Source organism: Schistocerca nitens, chromosome 5 (assembly GCF_023898315.1).
Source record: "Schistocerca nitens isolate TAMUIC-IGC-003100 chromosome 5, iqSchNite1.1, whole genome shotgun sequence".
Taxonomy (NCBI): Eukaryota; Metazoa; Arthropoda; class Insecta; order Orthoptera; family Acrididae; genus Schistocerca; species Schistocerca nitens.
Window position 1 is genome coordinate 515,396,133 of NC_064618.1, and position 6,367 is coordinate 515,402,499.

The following is a 6,367-nucleotide window of genomic DNA, read 5'->3' on the forward strand; positions in this document are numbered from 1 at the left end:
TGTTCATGATTTGACTTCGACACTTCAAGAAATACAAAACAGTGGGTAGTTACAGTTCTTCTTATTGACAGTCACGCAGCCGTACAAGTTTGGATGTTGTAGAACATTGTCGAGAAAATGGGATTGCCTCCACACAGGACACATGTACTGTAGCCATTAGAGAGAACTTTATTCAAGTCTCTAAAGGCTCAATATCACATAAATGTAACTGAGTGGATTTAGTAGAGATTCGGGTGTCAGTGAAAAGACCTATGCGCGAAGCAGAAACTGCTACACCCGTCATACCTTTGAACAATATCTGGCCGACAACCCGAGAAAATTCTGGTCCTATGTCAAATTACTGAACGGGTCTAAGGATTGCATCCACTCACTCGCTGATCTGTCTGGTGGTGCAGCTAAAGACAGTAAAACGAAAGCCGAAGTTTTAAATTCCGAGTTTAAGAAATCGTTCACACAGGAGAATCGTACAAACATACCGTCGTTTGACCACCGAACAGACTCCCTTACGGGCCAATAGTAATAAGCATCCCTGACGTAGAGAAACAACTGAGAGAGTGGATAATAAAAAGTCTCCAAATCCGGATGGAATTGCAATCCGGTTTTAGAAAGAGTGCTCTGCGGCACTGGCCCATTACTTACCTTGCATATATCGCGAATCTCCCATCCAGAGAAAAGTCCCGAGTGATTGGAAAAAAAGTGCAGGTGTCTCTCGTGTAAAAGCAGGGCAAAAGAACGGTCCCGTAGAACAGTACCCTTAACATGGGTGTACTACGGAATTCCAGTACATATTTAGTGTTGTAATACAATAAACTTCCGGTAAACTGAAAAACTTATGTCCACAAATCAGGAAGATTTTAGAAAGCATCGTTCGTGTGAAACTCAGCTTTCTCCTTCCTCACATGATATGTGGAAATATGGATGGTTGGCAACAGGCAGGCCCTATATTACTAAAATTTCGAAAAGCTGTAGATTGTTAACGTCAGTAAGAGCTCACGGAATTAGCTCCCAAATATGAGTGACTCGAAGACTGCTTATGCAATGGGAACCCAATATGTTTCCCTCAACGGCGAGTGTTCATCAGAGACTAGAGTATCGTAAGGCGTGCCCCAGGGAACTGTGCTGGAACCGCTATTATTTACTATGTACATAAATGATCTGGCGGACACGGTGGTCATCAGTCTGTGGCTGTGTGCTGATTATGCTGTGGTGTAAGGGAGGATGCCGAAGATGAATGAGTGTAGAACAATACAAGAGGACTTAGACAAAATTTCTGCTTGGCGTAAGTTAATCCGGATGAGTAGGAAAAAGAAACCATAATGTTAGGAAACAGCATCACATCGTTTCAATCTCTAAGCTTAACGTTGTAAAGCGATATGAAATGGAACAAGAATGTGAGGATTGAGGTAGGGTAAGTGAATGGTCGACTTCGGTTTATTGGAAGAGTTTTAGGAAAGTGTGGTTCATTTGCAAAGGAGATCACGTTTAGGACGCTAGTCTGACCTATTCTTGAGTACTGGAATCCTCATGAGGTCGCGTTAAGGCAAGACATGGAAGCAGTTCAGAGGTGGACTCCTATATCTGTTACCAATAGGTTCGCAAAACACGCAAGTGTAATGGCGATGCTTCGGGAACTCAAACTGGAATCCCTTGAGGGAAGGCGAAGCTCTTCTCGTTGAAAAGTGTTGGGAAAATTTAGAGAACCGGCATCTGAAGCTGACTGCAGAACGATCATACTGCCACCGACATATGAAAGGCTTATTTCAATAGTGGTACAAGTCCATTACCTCCACTTCCCTGTCTGTAATGCTTCTGAAATGAATGATCCAAACAAACAGAAAGAAAGGTTCATCTCTAGCAAGAAGCCATATGCTTCAATATTTCTGGTATCTCTACTGCAGATTTTTCAGCGCTCATTCAACTTTAGGGCTCTTATCTCAAGATGAACAAAAATGGTCTTGTACCACTAATGAAATAAGCCCTTCATATATTTCGCGTAACTACCAAGGGAAACTAGGGCTCATACGAAAGCATACAATCAGTCGGTTTTCCCTCGCTCTGAGTGAACTGCAAATTACATAGTTAATAGCTGTACAGAGGGCATTCCGCCACTCACCGTATTGTGTCTTGTGCAGTGTGTTTCTACATGTAGGTGTAAACATAGTTAACCAATAACATGACTTTTTTGCGTTGGAATTCCGAAAGAAGTACCTCCTGGCTACCACTATCCCATTTTGTGTTTTGACATGGTCTTGTGGATGTACATACAGCGATTTCTTTTGTCCCACTCTTCATTCTATCCCTATTATCCAATGGTAACAGCAGTCTCAAAAGTAAAGCTTTGCCAATCACCACAAAGATGAAGATATACAACACTGTCATCTGCCCCATAGTAGTGTACGGTTCAGAAAGCTGGACGCTTACAAAGAATAAAAGAGAAAAACTGAATGTTTTCGAAAGAAAAGTAATGATAAAAATCTGGAGCCTGTGTTGGAGAATGGTGTATGGAGAATTCGAAAGAACAATGTAATTTATCAGTTAATGAAGCAACACACTATCATCCAAAAATTAAAAAGTAGGAGACTGCAATGGGCTGGACGTGTGGCTAGAATGGAAAACAACAGAATCAACAAGAAAGCATTTGAAGGAACTCTCCAGGCAACAAGACCATTGGGCCGACCTCGTCCAAGGTGGAAAGATGACACAGATAGAGAAGGACATCGCAGCATTAGGAATTTTCGCAGGGTGGAGAGAGGCTGCGAGAAATAGAAGGCGGTGGAAGCAGATCGCTGATGCAGCGCCCCTGGTCTACAGGGCCTGTGATCGCTGAGAAGAGAGAGACAGCAGCCCTTACTATTTCTTAACAAAACACAAGGTAATTAACTTGGCGCTATTCTGATGGCTGCGAGTCCCGCGTTCTTAAACACAAAAGCGCCGGATGGCCTACCACCTCACTCCAGAAATTTCTTTCCTTCGGGTCTAGGTTTCCAGCATGCTGACTTCCTGCTGATGATAGGGCGCCACAAAACTGAAGTGTGTCCCTTCGGTATGAGCATACTGCTCATGTTAAAAACGCGACACAATGGCCTTCCGTCGTTTAGGATTCAACGAGGTAGATGTCTTTGGTAGAGTGTGCCACGCATGTAGCATACTGTTCCAACTCTGTACCTGTGCATTTCATCACCCTATTTGGATTTGTCCTTTGAAAACTCCTGCAGCCCACCTAATCGCCGGCCATAGGTTATTTCCCCCAGTTTGGATCGTCTCTGACTAACGTGTGGTAAATAAGTATCCCATATAACATTTAAACAGACCTCCAGAAGAAGAATTTAATATTGAAGTACAGTAATTGGGTGTGTCATTCACAGAGATTAACTTTAGTCATAGTTCTATTCTCGGTTCGAGCTTGAGGTTAATTTACATTGATCGGTCGTATTAATTCATTGTAATTTCATAATGATACCGGACAGTTTTGCTAAAAACGGTTGTGAAACACACGTTAATTCGTGTGTAGGAGCCAACTAACATTTCGAGGCTACCACAAAATTATGTATCATATTACGCTTTCTTTTACTTGAGATGTTAAAAATATAAGAGCTGGGTTTCAAGACGATACATTTTGTTTTTTTCCGCAAGATTCTAAACTACTCAGGGTCTCCACAAAAGCCACGTGTCTAGGGACTCGAATCTTGGTCTGACATAAAAACAAATCACGTTATTCCTCAATAGCATGCGCATAGCAAAGCGCTAGTGAAAAATAATTTTAATTTTAACGTCTATTTCTACGTCGCCAACAATAACGTCACGTGTAGGCTTCGTTTTCTGTTCAGACACAGAACTTTTCATCACATCATTTCAGGTTAAGACATGCCATTCCTAGATACAGGTGATGAAGAATTCGATAGTTAACTTTTCTTCCTGTATAGCTAGCAACAACGATATGTGTAGTATTCAGTTACCAGTCAGTGCAGAACGTTTCGTCCCATTGCGTCTAGTTCACACATGCGTACATCTCGCTAGTAGTGAAATAAATCGATATTTAACGTTTATTCAATAACGAAAACTTTTTTATCGTCGTTTCAGTTTCATGCAGTGGTGGAAAAAATTAGATATCTAACATTTTATAGCACTTAGTTAGCTACTCAGTTCGAATCGTCGTCCATTACAAAAATTTAATTCACATTATTTCAAGTTTAAACATGCACACACTTTATTACTTATAATAAAATCGTTTTTAAGATTTTTGACATTTAATTAACAGAGACAACTACCACTTGACAGGTGCCCAAGATCCTACTCTATTGCACATTACTTCGCCATGTACTTTGTACTTGAAAGTGGCTTTTTGGAAAACAGTTATTGCAATAAATTTGAGTTTACAAGCATTAAAGGCTCTCTCATCTTTAATAACGTATTTCCTGATATTTGCAGTATAGTGGGATTAATTTGCATCTGCACTGATTCCCATACGCAGCAGTGCCATCTAGCGACCTTTCGTGGAACTAGACAGTATTGTCAGACGACGTACCAAAAAGAGTTTAGAGGATCTACAGGAAAGGCACATTATGTGAGCTGCATGCAGATCAAGTTGGACACCTTTGAGAATGATAGCATAGTTATTATTTCAGTTCAGGCTGTGTTTCTGAGGCGATTATCTTATTTTGGGGCTCCCGATCATACGATCATTGTGATTAAATAGACTGGGGTGCGAGGAAGTCACAGATGTGGAGATCAATACTCGAACCAAAAGACAAATCACCACCAAGAAAAAGAAAAATAGTCTTGTTGAACTGTCACACGCTAATGACAATGTTGTGATGGCCACCTCAGAAATCTATAAAAGCTTTGGCCGAGAGCTTTTCACCACAAACACCATCGACTTATTTGTATTGTCCAAGCAAAACCTACCTCAATCAAAATCAATGGCGAGTTCCTATACAACGTGAAATACTTTCATTACTTCAACAGCGACCTATCGACATTTGGAAACGTTGATGGTGAAACACAGCATAACCTCTACTGGGCGAGTACCTTTAAAATTCCGGCAGTAGCGCAGATAAAATACAGGGAGCGAAAGGTTATTGTGTGTGAGACAGGGTTTTAGCCTATTCCCGTAATTATTCTACCTCTACATTGAGAAAGCTGTGTAGAAAAACCAGGATAAATTTGAAAATGGTATTAATGTTTAGGGCCAACGGCCTTGCCGCAGTGTTAACACCGGTTCCCGTCAGATCACCGAAGTTAAGCGCTGTCGGGCTGGGCCAGCACTTTGATAGGTGACCATCCTATCTGCCGAGCGCTGTTGGCAAGCGGGATGCACTCAGCCCTTGTGAGGGAAACTGAGCAGCTATTTGAGTGAGAAGGAACGGCTCCGGTCTCGTAAACTGACAAGGCCAGGAGAGCGGTGTGCTGAACAAATGTCCCGCCATATGCGCGTCCAGTGACGACTGTGGGATGCAGATGACACAGCGACAGGTCTGTACCATTGGGCCTTTATGGCTTGTTCAGGCGGAGTTTAGTTTTTTATTAATGTTTAGGAAGAAAAAAATATTGCTATGTTGATGCCATTGTAATTGTGTTAGAGACAGCAAGGGATCTGGCTAGTATGTTGAAAAGTTATTAAAAGGTGAACATTATCAAAAGTAAAACAAGGATAATAGAATGTGCCAAATTATATCATTTGAAGCTAATAAAACTAAATTATGAAATGAGTATTGGTATTTCGACCGTCAAATAAATGACGAAGTTTGAGGAAGGTAGGGTATAAAAAATAGACAGGCAAAAGCAAGAAAAACATTACTGAGAAAGAGACATTTGTCATTATCTAACATAAGTATAAATAATACGATGTCTTCTCTGAAGCCTTGTACGGATGTGAAACGTCAGCCGTAGACGGTTCAAACATGAATAGAAGCTTAGTATTGGAAAGGCTTCGATATCGTATGAGATACTCTACATAGGTTATGATAAAGAACATGCCCCCTTATAGCATCAATTAATGGTAGGTCACTGCAGTAATGAAGGGTGCCTTCCGACTGGAAGAAACTGTAAATCATTCCCGTTTCCAAGAACGGTAAAAGGCTTATATCGCACTTAGGCTTATATCGCTGACATCAAATACTGAGCTGTTATTGTGAAAATTAAATATGTTTCTTAGCTTACGACCTCTCTGTCTATGCTGCTTCCAAAAACGTGAATAGATAAAGGAGTTCAGAAAAGAAATTGGGTAGTAAAATAGGGAGCTGTTATTTTGGGGAGCTAATTGTGTGTGTTGGTTTAGATGCTGTCTGATCGGACCATTTCCAAGAGAGGGGCGTTGTGTTGGAGGAGAAGGGGAGAAAATGGAAGGGAGATGGCTTAGGGATGAGGG

At 41.2% G+C, this 6,367-nt stretch overlaps 1 pseudogene; it reads left to right on the top strand.

Moving 5' to 3' along the window:
• The first annotated feature begins 5,187 nt into the window (after positions 1 to 5,187).
• LOC126261451 (5S ribosomal RNA) lies at positions 5,188 to 5,305 on the top strand (annotated as a pseudogene).
• Positions 5,306 to 6,367: the final 1,062 nt, after the last annotated feature.